This window comes from Manacus candei, unplaced genomic scaffold (genome assembly GCF_025592945.1).
Source record: "Manacus candei isolate 608988 ecotype Guabito, Panama unplaced genomic scaffold, ASM2559294v1 h1tg000014l, whole genome shotgun sequence".
Lineage (NCBI taxonomy): Eukaryota > Metazoa > Chordata > Aves > Passeriformes > Pipridae > Manacus > Manacus candei.
Genome location: NW_026138062.1, coordinates 77,455,695 through 77,476,009, shown reverse-complemented (window position 1 = coordinate 77,476,009; position 20,315 = coordinate 77,455,695). Strand labels below are relative to the sequence as shown.

The following is a 20,315-nucleotide window of genomic DNA, read 5'->3' as shown; positions in this document are numbered from 1 at the left end:
GAAAAGGGAAAGGGAAAGGGGGAAGCGAAAAAAAGGAACAAAACCAAAATAAAATATATATATATCCCGATCAGTAGCCCAAGATCTAGCAACTAAAAGAATTAGCAAAAGAATATCTTACTACTCTCCTTGGGACAACAGAAAGTTGCTCTGGAACGATCGCCGGCAACCTCCGCCTCCCAGGGTCGGCAAGGCCCCACCAGGCCTCGCTCCCCAACAACGACAGACTCAACAGCAGGGAACCTGCACCTCCAAGCCACCAGAAGGAAAGAGAGCGAATGCCTCTCCTCCTTTCTTCTTATACCCTGGCTTATGTAAAAATCATAGGGAATACTGGGTAAATCTGGGCACTTCCTTGGCTACAGACTAGTCACCAAGGAAGGCCTAGGCCAAACTACCACAATGTCCTTGAGGGAAGCCTGGAAGCCCTGTAGACTGATCAGTGTTTGTAGACTCCCAGGTCTGGAACTTGCTGAGCTCTGCAGGTTTTTTTTCCCCTCCTGCCTTGCACTTTATGAAGTCTTATTTGATAGCAAAGCCTGGGTGAAGCACTGCTGGGCTGCTCTCCCAGTAAATTATTTCCCAAGGTTCAGGGCATGGGAGAATCAGGCTCTCCCTTTATAATTGTTTCTCACTAATTGCTTCTCTAACACACTGTTGTTTTCAGTTCTCAATTTGTCTCTCCCTTTTATAGCGTCTAATTTGCCGTTTTTCTTCCTATTCACCAACATGTGATCACAGACATGCTGTTGCCTTGCTGCAAAACAAAATGTTACCTTAAAACAAGGGCTATCTGAGGTGACTCTCACATATCTTTATCTGTAAAGCACATCACGGACTAAGTGGTTCTGCTGCCAGTGCCTGCTATGTTATTAATGCTGCTCTAATTAGGCCAATCAGTTTTAATTAGTATACTGTCATGTAACATTCTCATAAAATACTTTGTGTAAGAAAATTGATCTGGCTTTAATGCTAATTAGTTTGCTGGACTCCCTACCTTATAAATGGGAATTGATTGCTTCCCTTCAACCTCTTCTTCTTTCCTATTCAGTAATTCTCCTATAAATTCTGTTTCTCTTGGTTTTTCTCACATGATTATTTTTTTTGGATGTCCCTGTGTCTCCCTCAATTAATTCTGACCATAACCCCATCTCTAGTGAAACCTGAAAAGAACAGGGCTTTATCACTTGACAGAGAGAGCCTTCCTCAGTTAATTTTTTTTCCTCTCAGGAATTTGCCAGATTAGAGACCCGTAATCCTAAGGACTTGTCTCATAGCTAAAGCTGACAGGGTTAGGCCCAGGTCAGCCCACTCATAAATCACAGCCAGTAAGGACCTAATGCTGTGCCTGGAATTGAAGATTTATAAAGACAGTAGCATTAGCATTACAAAAGAAGTATTTTATTGGGTTTCACGTGGGATTTGTTTACTGCTAGTAAACTGCAGAAGTGTAACAACGAGGTTAATAAATGGGAAAGCGAGCAACAGATAAATCAACTGCTCCTGGCTGCTCTTAAAAGCGCCTTAAAATTGGGATTAATTTGGCTAATTGTGAACACAACAATAATGTGTAAAAAGTCTGAAAATTCCAGCTCTGTAAATTTACAGCGTTGTTCTGGTTCAGTTATGCTGTCTGGTTTTTAATAGAAAGTGAATTAATAGGCAGAGACAGAGCTGACTGCTAAAATTTTGCTCTCTTTTGTTCTTCCTTTCAGTAATAAGGGACAAGTTACTGTATTTAAAGGGTGACTAAGATGGAGACTACCTTTTTACAAGGAGCCACAGGGAAAACATGAGGAGTACATGTACGAGTTACTACTGGTGAGATTCCAATTATAAAAGGAAAATTTTTCACAATGAAAACAAACAACAGTTGGAATAATCTCCCGGCCGTATTCCACTGTCGGACACTTTTAAGACAGCTGGACAGGGGGCTGGGCCTTCTTTTTCAGACCAGGAAAGAATGGACCAGGTGATCCTTAGGTCCCCTTCTAACCTGGTATTCTATGAATATAATTTATTTGGGATATTTAAAAGATAAAAACCAAAACCAAACCACAGACAAACAAACAAGAAAAACTAACAAAAAAAAATCAAAGCCCTGAAGGATTAAATTAAAATTTATCTTTTTCATTTGCCTTGATGTTGTTTTGACATGTCATGACTCACGTCTTTTCCTGGACAGTTCAATATTTGTTTCTGCTGTTGCAATACAGATGATGGGAATGAAGAAGGAGAAGAATCTCTCTTATTGAGCTATCAGTCATTGTCCATTTTTGCTTTTAGTCACATTAGTCATGTTCAAAGGTGAAGTTTTTCTCCTACTTCTTAATAAAATAAAAATTAAAAGTCTGCTATAATTTGATGAATGTATCTGTGTCAAAGAAATACTCAGAGACATTATGTATGATGTCAAATTACATTTTGGTGCAATTTATTAATTTAGGGAACAGATACTTCCTTAGTATTCAGCTAATTCTTGTTTTATTAGCAGTAATTTTTTTTTCTTTTTAACCTGTGGCTACCTGCTAAGAAATGTTACAGATGTTTTAAGCTCTTAGAAATAATGTCAAATATCAGTGTATGCGTGAATTTGTGTTTCCTAACTTGGGTTCCTGAAATGTTTTCATCTATTTAAAAAGAAGGAATTCTTAATTTACTTTTAGTAGAGATACTTCTAAAATGTGTGCTACCTGGCAGCTGAAAATAGAGGAGCCATTTGAGCTTGGATAAAATAGATTATCATAATTTTTAGTAACAGACTGGGCCATGAGAGTATGTCTTTACTAATTGCTACCTGATAAGCATCATGTTTCTGTTCATGTTCTAACAAAATTGCTGAAGGAGCAATTAGGATTATACCTTGTTAGCGTACGGTGTGTCCAAACCAGTTTTTTACTGAGATGATTTGGTTACATCAAAGTCTTGATTTCCCTCCCATCAGGACACATCTTAATTTCCTACAAAGTCCGAGGAGTGGTTGTCAATTCCCAGCATACTCCTCCTCTGGATGTTAAAATCCCTAAGGGAGATGTTGAAAATATCCGTTTTATATCAGTCTGCAAATTAAGCAGTGACACTAAGGATGAGAGATATAATGTCTCCAGTTGTGAAACAGAAATGCCACACTGAGAATCTCCTTATTCATTTCAGTTTATGACTAAAGTTTCCCACACCTGGTTTGTCCCACAGGAAAAGCCTAAATTCTCTAACCAAATTTGCCAAAACAGACACATACATGAAACTTCTAAGCAGTTATCTTCAGCTTCTAATGTTAAACTTATCCATATTTTGACATAGATGAAGTCTTGGCTCCTTAATAAGCTGTATTTCTAAACCTTTGAATATAGGTTATGTTAAGGCATCTCTTTGCTTCTTGTAGATCTTGTGAGATATGATTAAAACAGGTCAGGTTTTTCCAAGTGTTGATAAACTTAACTCTTCTATGTCTATGAAAAACACAGTATTAAACTTGGGCACTGCTGTGAGGTATCTGTCAGAAATTTTGATTTTCACCACAGGATATCATTAAAAATATTTTCCCTGCTCTGCCACGAGGTTTAATTAAATATTTGTTCAAACAGCCTGAGTTTCCCCAAATGAAAGGATGTGATGTTAATATATTAATATAATTTGGATACATGAACCCCTTAAATTTTCCAGTTATCAGAAGTCAAAAAAGAATCGGCCTTTTGAGGCATTTTTTGTCTGGTTTGGAGCTCTGTGTCATGGACCCATCTCCCATCACCAGGGAATAAGATTGTTCTCTTAATGGCCTTTCTCTTCTCTTAATCCAGAAGGATTTTCATTGTGTAGCCCTGTAGTGTCACTAACAAATTTTTTCCCCACATACACCACATACCCATGAGATTCACAGTGTAGGGCCAAAGTCATGGATTCATGTTATCTCTCAAAAAGAGTAAAATAAGAAAGTACTGGCCAGCCTACAGATGCATTCAAATATATATGTTTAAAATATAAATATATGCCCACACATAATTTTAAAATAAAAATAAATCAGGAGGCTTCAGGAATTGTTTTGTTTTGGTTTTGGTTTTGTAATAGAAAAATACTGTGCTGCTATTCTGAATTTTAAGGTGCTCAGAGCTGATGAGGTTTGTGGTTGGTGGTTCAATGTTTTAATTTGCTTTAGTGTGTGATTTTTCATAAGTATTTTATTTGAAAATGTGTCTTACAGCAAAACAAGTTAATTTCTCCCTTGCAATAATGTACACTTTTGGTTGTTTGTTTTTTTTTTTCTCTAAAATGTCTTATTCACAAAGATCCTTTTAAAACAAGGAATGAGCTCATGATGAAGTGAAATGGAGATTTTATCGATCCTAAGGCATGTTTGCTTAGAACAAGGCAGAAGAATAAGAAGAGAAAAAGAAAAAAAAGACACTCGGGCAAATGTTCAACAATGCTGATGCTGCAACAAAAATGTGACTGACTCTTTGAATATAGATTTAGATTGAGGAGGATATTAAATTCTGTTAGCTTGAAAATAACCTGAGTGTCAAGTGCCTAGGGCTCCCTTTAGCTGTCTCCTTATCAGTGTTTTATATATAGTTTTTTCTGTGTATACTCCCCAAAATCTAACTAATCTGTCTAATGCACATAGCAAAAATTACACTGTCAGCTGGCAAAAAGTGTTGTGTCTCCTGAGTGAAATGTCATTAAGCGTGAAAGATCTTGTACAGAATCTTAACAGAACAGCTGAGTGCAAATTAATTTTCTTCATTTGTGATGTCTGGCTGGGTGACTGCTGATGTCATAATTCTACCATTCAATCAAGTATTTATAAGTTTTTAGATCAAACAAGGAATAGAGAAGAACAATCACACATTTGGGAATTCAGATTGGTCCTTGGATATGTTAATGCTGGAGGGGAAAGGGCAGAGGCTCTTCCATGCCTAGAGCTAATGCACTGCCCAGAGGCTGAATCCATCAGCAGCCTGTGCCAGGGCACTGTATGTGCCCAAGAAAGGCATGAGAATGTCAATTTTATAAAAGAAAGAAAGAGGAGGCAAAAGAAAATTGGTTTAAAACCAGCATCTGAAGAAATTGGAATAAGGTGACTGCTTCATTCTGGAGAAAATTGGGTTGTAGTCTCTCCAAATGCAGGAGGGAGCTGAGTCACTCAAAATGGAGGAGAGCAGCTTACAGAAGAAAGGGGCAAGTGGGATTGAATTGCCGCTTTGGAAAGTGCAAAACATTTTTGTTGTTACTGCAGCAGGGAGGCCAGGGAGCAAGCACATTGCTCTGCTCTGTTGCTGATTTTATTTCTTTTTTTTTTTTTTTTTTTCAATAAGGAAGGATTTGCTGTTAGGAGCAGTATCAGTAGTTGCTTTAGCCGACACATAAAATGTCTTTTTTTTTTTTCCAGTGTTGATACAAGATGAGCTGGGCTAGAGGTAATTCTGATAAAGGCCTTGAGAAAAGGAAATGCGAAACTTTGGAGGCACTTTGAGTCCTTATCTTGCTGGGAACTGACCTCCAGGCTTTGGGGAAATTGTACTGTACAGATGGCATTTTCCATCTGAAACCACCTATTGTGGGGGCAAGAATCTGAAGACATGCTCTGTAGCTTCCAGCTCAAGCCTGAAATCAGTTAATCTCTCTTCTTGGTTTTCCAGAGCATGAAGAATTTATATTTAGTAAGTTTAGACAGACACTGATTTAATGAGGGAGAATCTTAGGTTGTGACTCTATGCTACAGATTTTTTTTTCTCATGGTTTTAGTATATTTTATTTCCTTCTCCTGGCAGCATATTCTGGTCTCTAGGAAGTAACATGGCTGAGGTCAATCAAGTTAGATTCTTGTTGGCTGTCTTATTGAATATATTAAAAAAATATCTTTGATCAAAACAAAAAAATCCTGCCTAAAGTGTTGTTTTTCAGCCTGGGTTTTTTAATTAACCTCGTACAAAACAGGTTGTAGCAGTGAAAGTCAGGAGGTGATAAAGTGCTGAACAGGGACAAGAATAAGTAGCCAGGACACATTAGTCTTAATTAAAGCTAATTAATGCTTAAAAGTAGTCTTTTTACAATAGCTCCTATGTAATGAAACATCAGTCTCAAAGGTCACATTTTTGAACAGCTGAAAAAGTTCCAGTGTAACAATGGAGGTTAGTTTAGGTAATTGCATTGCTTCATAAAAACAGAAAACTCGCTTTTGAAGAGGTAACTCAGTATTCTTGAATGACAACTGGCATTAAAGAGCTTTTTTTCACTCCATCATGGGATCCATTGAACTGAGGTTGTATGATAGTGATGCAGTGGCATGATGTGTGGCAAATGGGTCACTGGAAGTTTCTTTAACTTTGACCATGAACTGACTGAAGAAGATTTTACTCTCAAATCCTGCATGTCCAGGATCCTCCATGAACACTGAGCTCACTCAGTTGTACAGCTCAGTGAACCTCAGACCAACAGCATTCTCTGAGCATGTTCAAAATTCTCTCCAGGTCTCTAGTCAGACTGAGAAAGTGAGCAGAGTGGTACTTTTTTCTCCATGCTTGCCTAATTTACTGTCATCCAGCATGCCCTTTTTTTATTCATATCCCTTTCATTGTACATTCTGAGTTTATTCAACTCAGTTTTTATTTAATCAGGTGCACTAACCCTTGGAGGTTTCTCTTTTTGCATCAAGGTAGTCTCACATTGAAATCAGCTTTCATTGAATTTGACATTTGTTGAATGTTAGAACTAAAAATTACTGAAATCCTGGTATAATTATTTAATTATTTTAGCTAAAAATTCATGTGTCACTTTTGTCATTGTATTTAGGGCACGGATGTATAACCAATAGTTAACTGGATTCCTGTATATTTGTATTTTACAGTAAGGAAAAAACTCAAAATTTTCATATATATTGTATAGTTCTTCCCCAATACAGATACATTTAAATGTTTGTTTCAGGCCTGCTGACTGCCATTAGTCCCAAAAATGATAAATGTCCAGAGGTAGTGGCAATAAAATGCCAAAGTATAAAGGAAATTATTCTTAAGAAAACATGTTTGGGAGAGTAGAATAAACCGCGTGCTCGTGTTTATAATTGGAAAAAGAGGCTGCATGTATTATTACTTTAAAATACGATCTTTGTTTTAATATTTGCCAGAAGATCTGTGGTTTTGCTGCCTACTGAGATAGAACATTAAAAACAACTCTGTTACCAATGAGTGAAGTTATTTCTTACTATGCATTTTCCATAGGCCAGTGAGAGGTACACGTGAGAGGTGCAGTACAAAACCATACCTATGTGCCATGATATACACGGCTATGTATAAAGAGAGGAAAAGTGAGAGCACCTAGACTAAAACACGTATGATGAGGCTCACATTCCTTTCAGCTGCATTGGAATGTGAATTAGGCCTTTTGACATGGCCTCACAGCTTTTCTGATGTCTAAAATAGCACCACTTTACTGCTTCACGTGTGGCCATCATTAGACATGAAAGAATTCTCTGAACTTCACTGGTGTCATCTCCCCACCCTCTTTATACCTTTGACTTACTGAAATAAAAAGATGTACACCTAAATTTTTCGTATGTTCCTTTCTAGGTCATCTTGCAAAAGGGAGTCTCAAAGCCTGGGAAGGGTTCCACTGCAGATGGTCACTGTATAAGGCCAGGGAGAATTGTTCCTTAGCCAGGGAGAAGGCTTCAGATTTTACAATGAGATTGGGATCCATGAACATCCAAGTGTAGCTCACACTCCTCCCCAGCTCCAGGACTGTGGCGGCGGGAAATGAGATGCACCCTTTGGTTGCAGAACTGCTGTGAATATGGATTTTCTCAGCATATCAGATAAAACTGATAGCTTCTTGCATCAACTTTCTTATGTTTGAACAAAAAAACCTAAAAATCCTGTTGTTTGGCACCGCTGGGTAAGGTTTATCTCTTTCCCTCATACGAGGGAGATCCCCTATTATTAAAGTGTTTGCTTTACTTTATATCTCTCTCTATTTCCCTCCGCCATCTTTAGATTTATGAGGCATTGTAAGCTTTTCTGACTGCTTCTGAAAAGGATTCCTGGTCGCTTTTGCTCACAGCATCCAACAAATCACTCATTTCGCAATGTCCCCTTTCTTTCATTAGATGGTACTCTTCATTTTTTGTACATCCCTCACACTTCACTACAGTAATTTGAAGGATTTTGCATTCCAGTCTCAAGCAAGAGAAAAATATTTTATTTGTTGTTGTTTTGAGATGTGGATTCAATCAGTTCTGGTCCTCTTTTCTTTGTCACCACAGCATGAAAAATAGTGAAAGGCACCTGCACATTAAAATCTAAGCTAACTTAGAGCTTCCGTATTTTAGAATAGTTGATTTTTACCTTGAAAAAGGAGGACAGACTAACTGACCTAATGATGTCCCTTGTGGCACTGTTTTCTTGCTTCTGTGATTACCTAAATGTTCATGGGGAAAAATGCATTTTATTTTTGTATAAGATGTTTGGCATTCAGCAATTTTTTTTTCATATTCTAAGATGTTTGGCATTCAGCAATTTTTTTTTCATATTCTTCGCAGTTTAGCCAAAGGACATCTATTTTGTTTCAAGGTGAAGGTTTTCCTTTGATGTAAGCTTTGATTGTGAGGCACTGGTGTTTCAGCAATGCCAAATAATAGTGGAAAATAGGTGCATTTAAAATATTACTTACGTAGAGACAATCTGCTCAAAAAAAAAACCATTTTTTTCTTGAGAAAAACAGAGTAGATATTTTATTTGTGCATTGGGCTCCTCTCTGTCTAGATCTGGGAAGACCACAGCCTTTTCTGTGTCAACCTTGTGTGGGAGGTGGGATACCCCCAGAGAGATACAGGTCTTGTAATACTCTAAAATATTTAATATTCCTCCTGATCTCCAAGTTAGAAACCAGATAATATTAGCTTGCATTTTTGTTTGAAGCAGTCACGTAATTTTTCTCTTCAGTCTCTTGGGTGTGACTGGATTTCCCAGCTTGGTGTATCCTTTCTCTAGGACAAATGACATTTGCAGTGGTGGGTGAAAGTCCAGTCTAACTGAGTTTCTGATCCACACCAATGGCCTGAGGAGTGGATGCAAGAAATTGGTCATGACTTACCCCTGATGACTCCATGTCACGGGGTAGTTGTCGTAGTTGTTAGGTTTGGCCAATATAGAAAAGCACACACATACACATACACACACTGCACAAAAAGTTGAGACAAGTGCTGTCTGCGGCCTCTGCACAGCAGCATCCTTTATTAGGAAAGGTAGCCCACATTTTTTCACACGCTTTTTTGTAAATAATATAATTTCTACAAAATACTATTATCATGCACCTGCACCATGAACATAGCCAACATTTTTGTCCTTGCACATCTCTATCCTCCCTAAATCTACTTATCAACTTGCCAATTAACTCCCCGCTTCTCAAGGCTGTACTGCTCATGGGAATGGTTAATTAGCTTCTCTGCTTCTCATGGGAACGGTCTTATACCATCCAGTATACTGTACTCCTCTAAGGATTCAGCTTCTAGGGGCTCAGTGGGCCTGCTGCTTCCCCCCACAACTCCATTTCCCCCAGACAACAGAAATGATTGGTACATCCCTGTTTTCTTCCAACAACCCATGGTAAAAGGCAGATCAGGTGGTCATTGTGCATCTGTTTGTGATCTTATGTTGCAAACACTCCCTTAAGACGCTGGATTTTTGACTTCTAGCTGCATCCTTCATGTTTGTTAGTTTGGGAGTGTAAGTGCCAGGAGCTTGGCACAGCAAAACACGAGAGATCATGTATCTCAGCCCTCAACAGCACTACATTATTTTCTGTTATACACTCCTCAGGCATGGGGATTTTCTTTTTAAGAAGAGTTCCTTGAGGGGGTCTGCACCATTTCTACTGACAGACTTCTCTGCATCTTGCTGTTACAAATTTCCCAGTGCTAATCTTGTGGGTTTTTTCCTTTGCTTTTATTTCATTTAATTGATCTTGATTCATTGCAGCCTTTTCCTTTTTCAGTGCTCTACTGGTGAACAGCTGTCATATAACCCAACAGGTTTACTTTATTTTCGGTTTTCTTCTAAATTGTCTTTTCAAGCCCTTGTTAATGGCACGCTGGGCTTCGGGGTTTTGGGACTTTTTTCCTACATATTTCAGGTCTCCTATACAGAAGGACCCAAAATTCAATGTAGTGTCTCACACCTGCATCACCAGTGTCTCTTAAACAGCTCAGGAGTGCTGTACCTTCCCAAGCAGTACTGGGGTGCTCAGGGCTTGTCCAGCTACTGCTTCCTGAGTTGTGTGGGGTAGGAAGCTCCTACTTTTTCTCTTTGTGTTAATGACTGCTTAATTGCAAGTTTATTTTAAATTTGTTCTCTACCACTGTCTTAGATCATATTTATTATTATTTTTTAAGCTACAAATACTGCCGTCGTTTAAAGTATCACCTGGGAATGTAATTAATGTGATTTTTGCACTCTTTCTGTGTCCTTCAAGTGATGTTTTAAAGCTATTTCTGCAGGGAGAGTCAGTGAGTGCATTCTTGAAGTTTAACTTCTTACTGGTTTACAGTTACTTTTCACTTAATGTTCTTAGGGAATTTTTCAGTTCTTAGACTGAAGTTGGTTTGGAATAACCTTTCAGTAAAGGTTCTGTGATGCATTAGTGAGAGGGTGGGTAATTATATACTCTTTGCTTCTTTTCCAGCTAGTTTTGCCACTCCCTTCACCAGGTCCTCCCTATTATGTTCAGACTAGCTGCCCCTCTCGTCTCCAAACCCATCCACAGCTGAGTCTTTACATCTCTGATCTGTGCAGATCTTCACACTGTGGTCCACTGTAAGGCCAAAGAAATAGAGGAAGAAGAGGAATAGCTGTTCTAAGATTTGACAGTGCTAATTTCATTCATATTCCTGAGACTAATGACCTTGTGAAGGTTGCCTGTGTTTTTATTTGGGTGACTGTTTGATACTAAATGAGCCAGTAAAGCTCCTTTCTTTCAGGGAGCCTTTGTAAGCTCTATTAATCCTGCTTTTAGAAACAGAAATTTCTAAAGCTTCCAGGCCATATGTTAGCTTACAACCTCATTTGTTATCAGTCACATCAGGTCTACTTAATATTCTTTTACTCTGTGGCACATATGTGCACACTGCTATTGCTGGAAAGATGAGATGGTGTTATATGCCAACTGTGCTTCATTTTTATAGGAGATCTCTAACTATTGTGCAGTGACCAGTGTACGAGGAAGTTTAGACTTAAAATCATGTATCCATGAAGTTTAATTGAAATCTTTTCCTCCATATGCAGATTTACCAGGAATTTTGTTTGGTGGACATGGTTGTATTATATTTCCATTAAGAAGGAGTTGCTGAGTCAAACATTTCTGAGATTTTTGTAATTAGATTAAGCTTATGAATCTGCCAGTTTTTTTGCAGATATTACACTAATGTTTCTGAGATATGTTTTGTTAATCTGTTGCTGAATCACATTCTTACACACTTCCAGGTGTGCTGCTGCACTGATGCTTTTAATTTGCATTTTATTTCCTGTGCTCCAGAATGATCATTTTGCTTTCATCAGCACTCATGGGTAATTTAATACATGAGAAATAAATTTGTTAAGATCAAAGCACTAAGTGTAGTGCTTGTTCCATGCCTTCATTTCTATGGCAGTTAAAACCTTTAGGTTAAACATATGTTGACATAACTTCTGGGTGTATCTTCTGGAGGAAAATGACGTCTTTCCCTTATTGGTAGGTTTGCAATATATTTCGTTTCTCTGTACCTGAGAAGTAGAAAATTAAGACAATGGTATTTACAATGAGTAAAGATCATAGGAGGTGACATAGGAAGCAGCTATGGAAAAGGATCCTGTCCCTTTGCTATATAATCTTAAAACTAGCTTGTCTTCATAGTGCAGTATGTCTGGTTTAACTGGATGATTATTAACTAGATGATCATTAACTAGTGATGCTACTTAAGGTAGAAAGCACTAGAATAAGCAGAAAAGGAAGCAAAATTGCCTAACTGAAACGCTAATAAAAGTTAGATGGGATGCAGCAAAAACACAATGTTCGCGTGCCAGTATTATAATACTGAGAATTTAAAGTGTCTCTGTTTTGCCCTCCTGCAATGAATGCTGACTTGTGAATGAAGGTGAATTAAACTCTACTACATGCAAGGGGTTCCTCTTTCCCAGCTATTTGTCATATGCTTGATGCAGTTGTCCTTGCTGAAGAAGTGGCTACTTAAAGGAGGTGTTGGATTTTGCTCCTGAGACTAATCCAGGTGTTTGAAAGTCAGAAATTTTGGCTACTTGAGAGTTGATGGCCATATTGAAAGCTATATGATTTTGGATGTCCTGGAAAAATAATTTAGTGAAAGACAGGTCCAGAGCAATGGCACTGTGTATGAGCAGTCAGCTGGGAAAAAGAGAGCCTCGTTATGGGAATTATAAATGCAAACAACTGTTTGACTTGGGGAGAACCAAATGAGCTAAAAAAAACCAGGCCAGAAATAAATGGTCAGAAACAAAGGGAGCCAGTTCGGACTTGCTAAGAGTTTTGTCTTCAGCAAACAACCTTAAGATCATGGTCCCAAAAGAGAGAAAATAATACAAAGGTAAAATCTAAACCAGGAGAGCCACTCATCCATTTTGAATGGATAGCAAACTGCTGTAGCTGCCTGGGGAGGAGAGAAGATAAAAAGGAGCCCCTGGGGAGGTTCAGTATCTTGGCTGCCAAGGGCAAAACAGAGGTAGCTGTTCTCTTGATACAACAGATGAGGTTCCTACTGCACACAGAGAAAATGAACCTAACAAAGACACAGGCCTGTAGATAAGAGGGAGAGCTGCCAGGACAATGAAAGAAGGCAGCTATTGGCTGTGGTACAGGTTTCCTTTTGATTGTCATGGAAAAACATCCCCTGACTGGCACAGAACATAAGTCCTTTCTGTGAAGACATTGACACATTTGCTGGAAAACTTGGAGAGCTGAGTGCTGTCCATACTTACCAGCTGTGCTTCAAAGGGAACAGTGCCATGTCTTTTACATAAGACTGCCCAGTGCCCAGGTTGGTATTAGGAGGGAAGATATTTTGTCTTTGGCTGGTGCTGAACAAGGTTTGAGAGGCCTTGGACGAATTGAACATTATTTGAAACGGTGCCTTCATCTGCTGGCTGCTGCTCCTCATGTCTGTTTCTCTTGTGTTCATTGAAGTCCATCTTATAAACTTCTTGCCAGTGGTCATAACTTGCCCTTTCCTGTTTGTGGTTTGTTACTGTATCAGGCTGGAGCGGTTGAATACCTGCAGTGAGATTTTACAAACACTGCAATTCAGTTACAAAAGTCATAACTGGTGAAGTCCCTCACAGTCAAGTTCTTGGAAAATATTTTTAATCCAATTTAATTGAATTAGCAATATGTACACAAAGCAGCAGGTGATCTGCTGGCTGTAATGGGGTATTGATTTGCTGCTTCTCAGGTTCACATGGACCTCCTGAGGTTCCTTTCAACCTGATTGAAGGAGCCTTTCTGTCTCCACAAAGCTCCATTCAGTAGAGCATGTTGGCTCTGCTGCAGGCTAAGTACTGCAAAAGACTGTCTCCATTCTTGTCCATTGAGGGTTTGGATTTATTGGGAAGCTGTTTGCCTGGCTTTTGCAGCACAGATAGTGTTTTTCTGAAGTGAGGATGTCTTGTTATGGATGAAATAGAACCAACTGGGGTGATGTTTAGTTCTCTGGCACCAGGGGAGTTCCATATTGATGCAGACCTGTCTCCTCAGAACAAGCCAGCATCAGCTCTCAGTTGCAGACTTTGGTTGACATGGGTAGTTGTCAGTGTCTATGAAGGCTGAGGTCAGAACAATATCACCAAAACCAGAGCTTTGTATTTCCCAGTGCCAACTGAAAAGCTAGAGAATAATTGACTTAGGAACACCATTAATGCTCAGTTCTCTTACAGCTTATTTCTGGGTTCAGCTTTGTCACTGGAAGGATTTAGTGGCATAACTATGTCAGCTGGTAGATTTTAAATTCTTTTTGTAACTAGCTGACTTTACTACGTCAGTAAAAGCCATAAATGCAGCTGCAGGTAAAAACATAGAAAACATGCATTCTACTATAATAGCTCATTTCACTTTCTCTATTACCTTGTGTTGATGTAGGAGTATTTGCATCAATTTGAGTTTGCCCTATTGGAGGGCAGCAGAAGAGACAAGCAGGAACATTGCTTTAACTCTGATAGCTTAAAGTGAATCTTCCTCCTTATCCCTCGAACTATCTCATCTTCCTAAAAGCAATACTGCCTGTACTGAATTAGAAACTCATCAGCATAGCCACATTAAAACCAAACCCAAACAGCTGGGGAATTGATTATTTTTTGGGGCATCTCCCACCAAGTTGAGGAACTCCTATAACTCATCCTGCTGACAAGTCTTGTTGACCTCGTTTAGGAAACAAAAACCAATTTCACCCAAGCACTGCCAAAGGACTTACCAAATAACCTGCTAGTAACATCTACCTGGAATTAAATATGGTGGTAAAAACAAAAAAGCTGTACAAATGCTACAAAAGCCTGATAGCAAAACCAGCATAAAGCCCTTGAATAATTGCTTCTGTGCTGAGTATTTGTTCTATGAAAAATGTTGAGTACATGTGCTTGCAGCCACACAAATACTCACAATCTTATCCAGTAGGATGATATCAACACAAACCAAGTCCCTACATGAGTGCAGAGCAGGTGAAGATCATTACAGCAGCCTGAATCATTTGTGCTGCCTTCCTTTATAAGGAACACAAAGGCAATTAATCCATTCAGGCTGCTGGTGGACACCAGCAGAGGGAAAGGTAACAGCATAATCTGTTAGGGCCTTGGTATGGCAGATGGTGGGTTGTGTTTCCACCTGGAGACTGCTAAGTCCTGAGTGAGTCCAGATTTCAGGCTTCAGTCTCTGCCACTGGCAGCAAAGGAAGATGTTTGCCAAGGGCCAGACACTGTACCAAGAGCATCTCTTATATGTCTGTCGTTAAAGCTCCTGGGTGTTACGAGACAAACATTGTATGGCAAATATTGAATGAAATATAGAAATTTTTTAAGTAATTGTTTAGTATTTAAAATAATTGCTTCTCTCTCCCTTGAAAACAAAACAAACAAAAAAATCACCACAACAAAACCTCAATTACAAAAAACAAACAAAGCAAAGAAACCTGAGAAGCTTCCTTAGGAGACTTAGTTGCCAAACTGAAGCAAGAATATTGGGGCCGTGCTTGGCTGGAAACAGCTTGCTTGCTTGGATCAGAGGATGAGCAGGAAAAGAAGGAAGCCAGGTAATTCCATACAGTTGTACTTCTATCTGAGCAGGTGATCTAGATGTGAATGACATTTAAAATCCATGTTGCTGTATTTCCCTGGTAACTTGTTCCAGGAATTGGATGCTGTTCTTGATGGTTGATGTTTGTGCATTGACTATACTCTGTTGTGCCACCTTGTGTCTTTAAGAGACCCAGAGCCATGAGACAGTTCAGCCAGAAGAGTCTTGGCTTTATCAGAATTACAGAGAATTTGCTCTGGATATGTCTGTCCCTACAGTCTTGACTTCTGTAAAGTAGACCTAATGCAGGACCCTGTTTTTCTGAGAACAGAAAGCAGAGCTCATGTATTCATATTGTATTAATATGATACTTAACATAAACTCATTTCCATTTGGGTTTTGTTATTCCTGCCACAATTAGTGACCACTGAAACATCACTGTAAAGACCTACTTTCTATGAGTAGAATCTTGTTTGCTTTCCACATCTCAGTGGCTGTGAAAAGTTTGAATCAAGTCATCACCCTTTTAACAAAATCTACCACAAAACAATATCCAAAATGTAAAGTCAGTACTGGAAGCAAACATGTACACACACCCCACCTCCAGACCTTGGTATTGCTTAGGGTTAATTATATTAACATATGAGCAATAATTGATTCCCACTTCACTCAAGATAAAAAACATGCGTGGCCTTTTAAATAACAGTGTATCACTTCCATCACTCACCTGAAAAAATGGGATACCTCATTCCAGACTGTCGAGGCCAAAGGACATGAAAACCTTCCTGTTTCATTTATCTTGCTTTAATTACTTCATATATTTAGCATGCAGGTGGCTTTTATATTGCTCAGAAGATTTGGATTTGTTGCAGCAGGGGTGGGAGGGCAGGCTGTGCTGTGAGATTTCAAGCACAGGCTGGAGTTAAGTAGAAAGATTAGTAGTGGCTCTCATACTCATCTGGGATGTTGGAAGTGGAAACCAGGGAGAGGACAGGTGTATTTCTGGCTTCAGGAGGGTGTCCCAACCACTGGGCTACTGGAATGGTGAAGGGAAGAGAAGATGTTGAGGGATTTGCAACTTGCTGTCTGTCCTGTAGAGACTGTTGGTAAATAAAAGGCTTGCAAATAATTTTGATCCAAAGAGAGACATTTGAGAGTAAGCAACAACAACAACAACAAAGTAAACACCACATAAATACCTCAAAAAATCTTTTCTTCAGTCTCTTGCTTGGAGAATGAAGGTGATAGGGCCTCTGTGGAAGTACTGAAGGGATACATCTCTATCTCCAGAACAATTCTGTCACAGTAGAAAGCAGTGCTAGAGTTATTAAACTTTCACAGAGACATTTGCCTCCTGTTTTCCTTCCAGACAGTCAATGCTTGTTGATCCACTTCTGCTGGCACCCTGTTTTAATGATCCCTGGAGCAGTAGAAGAGTAGCCATATGGCTTACAGTAGCTTGAATTTCAGCATAAAATTGAAAAAGAGAGACTAATTTCCTTTTTTCCCTAGATAATGCTTTGAAACCTTTTTTCACACGATCTAAGAAAAAAATATGGAAGCTCCCAGGCAGTTTCAGCACTGTGAAACACCATCTTGAGAGAGGTCAGCACAGGAGGTGTGCCTGGAGGACAGTCCCTTACAGCTGCCCCCGGAGAAGCCTGGATGAGTAGCAAAGCAGATGGCTCAGCTCTGTCAAAGAAAGTTTCCTAAAAACACCAGATTATTGAGGCAATGAGGTTCTGGCTTGCTAACTACATCTGAGATGCTGATGGGCATGGCTCTCTTTCAGCCCTGCCCTTTCTGCAAGACAAAATAGAATTTTAATCCTCCCAAGAAAATTTTATAGTGGAAGTATGTGAAAATGTGGACACCAACACAGATGGATGTTTGCTAATAGCTGTTTGGATTTGGCAATGTAGGAGGGCTTTTCTAGCTTTACAGTCCCTTAGTATTTGTAAAATTACTTTATATAAAAAGGAAAAAAAAACAACACCCTGTGGGTGGTATGCAGGGGTTATGCTAAAAATGAATAATTTAAAATAATGAAAAATTAACCCCCAATTTGCCAGTAGGTAATTTAAATTTCAGGTGTGCACTAAAAAAAATGTGAAAATATTACAATTTGGGATTGCAATTTGTGTTCTTCAAGTGAGTCCAAATCTGAACTGGCACTATGGGCCACTAAGAACAGCAAATCTCAAAACAGTATGAATATGTGCATTGGACTTAATGGGCTTTCTTTTCAAAGAAGACAAAGTGACTTTAAAATGGGAACTGCAAGTGCATTCTACCTCCTGGGAAAACAGCTCTTACTTTCCCTTTATATAAAGGTCATTGCAAATTGGAAAGTTTAATTCCTGTCCTGCATGTTTTGTGCTACCAGTCATGGTCCCTGGCTGATAAATAAGAAAAGTGAATTAGTTCTTGAAGAGAGGGAGTGAACAGTATAAAATTGGCCAGGTGTTTCTCAGGAGGAGAAACACCTGGCTGCAGTGGGCTTTTTATCTATTTTGAAGTAGATATATTTCTAAGCTACTCATTACTTTAGTACAAAGAATGACAAGTCATATATTCAGTGAGGGATCAAAGGGATGACACAGGAAAAGAGAGCCTCGATGCAGGACTGCCATTTCTGGGTTAATGGATTACCTGAAAACACAGGCTGCTAAGTTTGGATGTAGCACCTCAAGAAATAAAATTGTTGTTGCCCAGATGAAGTGAATGAGTCTGATTTGTTTCTACAGCTCAAGCACAATAGTACCTGATTTTGCATCAAAAAGTCAGAAACGAATGAAATTAATATAAAAGATCCATGTTTGCAAGTTATCAACTAAGAAAAGTGGAAGAGAGGGACAGTGTCAAAGAAAAAGGTGTTCAGAAATCTCCATCATACATGAACAACAGATTTTCTTTCAGAAACTCTAGTCCTGCATGCAGTATTTGTTTGGGAAGGAGAGTATCTGAGAAGTTGCTACAATGTCTGTGTGCTAGAGAGCAGTAAGTGAAGCTTTAGTATGATTTCTACTACTGCTGTTTGCTTTTACATGTAGCATTACACATGGCATTTTTTTTTCTTCCTGTAGTGTGAACTTCATATATTATAAACAGAAACATGCGTGAGTAAGAGGGTTTGTGAAGAGAAGGAGTAAGAATTTACTTGTGTAATGATGTTTAGGTAAAAGATACTTTATTGTGAGTTGTTGTTTGGGGTTTTTAATTAATTCTTATTTTATTCATTGCAGTGATAGCAGCTATCTTGTCTTCTAACAAGAAGAAATCCTCCAGCACAGGGCAGAGTTATCACTCCTTTCTGAATTTAAAAGCTCATAAGCTGTATCATGTTTGTTACATGTAGTGTTGCTTTGGGATTTATTTCTGGGATATAACCTCAGTTATATTTGCCCTATAGGAGTACTTTCACTGAGGTGCCCCTTTATGTTTCAGCTACAGAGATCAAAAGATTTACTGGAATTTATGTGCCACTTCCATGTCTTTCTTCTCAATGTCTCACAAACAGGAGAGGAATGTGGAAAGTGTCTGTGTCTTAGAGATCTGTAGTGAATGAGAATCTGAGTTAATACTGATACACATAAAGAACAACTAAAACACAAGGAGAAAGAATAACTCATCTTCTATTCTCTGCTTTATAATTTGCTTATTAAGTAGATGTGCCTCCAGCTATATTTCCCATTTCTCACAACTAAGAATTGTAGGAGAACTCGCACAGTTCTGTCTCCCTAAAGTTTCTAAACTTACCTGTCTAAAATAGCAGGTCAGGATTGTAAAAGAATAGGATTTTGAATGGAATTCTGAATGAAACTGAAGGGAAATTTCTGAAGAAACATGATTCATGCTTAAATTTTTTTTTTTTTTACGTTTATCTTGAATTAAAGGCCAGGTTTCAGAATGTTTTTACACTAGGTTGAAAAAATTGATGAGAACTACATTTGAAATGATACTTTCTATTAGTTTCAGTTCTTTATTATTTTCTTTGCTTTATTAATGTCTGCAAGTTAAAAGAAGTTATAGGTCAGGCTTAGAATAAAACGGGATGTTGTCTATATAAAAAAAATTTATTTCTTCAGTATGTCTCCCATTTGTCTTACAGTGACAGATTGGTTTAGAAGACCATTTCCCAGAAGGAGTCAAGGAGTCCTTTCCATAGTTATGGCTCAATAAACTATGATGGTATCAACTTAAGTTCTTTTCTCAGAAGCCAAATTGAAACTCAGAAAGGCACAAGCCTGAGCTTTTCAGGGATACACTGAACAGTTAAGGACCGCAAATCTGAGGTCTTCCTCTGCTTTGAAGAGTTAAAAGCAGGGAGCTTTCACATTGTGGTTCATCTGTCCTGGGTTCCCTGGTGCTCTGGTGGTTAGGATGTGGTGCTCTCACCGCCGCGGCCCAGGTTCGATTCCCGGTCAGGGAACCCCTCGGGCAGATGGAGCTCGTCAGCCCTGTAAGGCCATCCATCTCAGAGAAGGTCACTCTAAACAAACCCACGTCCTGAGGACCTCGCTGCCACCGTCCGAGCTCGCTCGGCCCCGGCAGATGAACCTCAGGGTTAAAGGGTGGGCTCAGTTCAGCGCACACTGTGTCTCACCTAAACAATCCACTGCGCAGGCTCCAAGGGGAATGACCTTTCCCAAATCTTCGCTCGCGAAGACTGGCCATGAATCATCTGTCCTGTACAGGCTATAAGGAATAGTTGAGCTTTACTCTGTTGTTGTCTGGAGTGAAAATTGATCTCTGTGTTGGAGAAATGTACATAAAGCAATAATGATTTTTGTGAGCATTCAGCTCAATGCTCTCTCCAAGTGGTTTCCTAAGGAAGGCTTTATTTCCCTTCTTCTTTTCCTTGCTTTTCAAGGAAAGAAAGTCTCCAGGCCTTCACACTGTGAATCCCCAGATTCCCTTCTCTGTGTGCTGGAGAAGGGACCATATCCCCATCTCACTTATGAAGGACCCATGCCTTGTGCTCCTCCAAACCTTTCCCAGGGAGTCGACAAACATACCTCTGCCAGGCTGGTACATCAAAC

General features: G+C 39.1%; 1 long non-coding RNA gene across 3 annotated transcripts; it reads left to right on the top strand.

The window, feature by feature from the left end:
- Positions 1–313: 313 nt before the first annotated feature.
- Positions 314–18,004, top strand: LOC127467470 (uncharacterized). 3 transcript variants are annotated; one of them, XR_007903140.1, is made up of 4 exons: positions 314–460; positions 1,716–1,821; positions 7,563–7,887; positions 16,786–18,004. It is a non-coding gene; the product is annotated as an uncharacterized LOC127467470 (long non-coding RNA). The 3 variants fall into 3 exon arrangements; XR_007903139.1 differs by lacking the exon at positions 16,786–18,004 and having other exon boundaries at positions 7,563–7,905; XR_007903138.1 differs by lacking the exons at positions 7,563–7,887; positions 16,786–18,004 and adding an exon at positions 5,387–5,678 and having other exon boundaries at positions 316–460.
- The last annotated feature ends 2,311 nt before the right edge of the window (positions 18,005–20,315 follow it).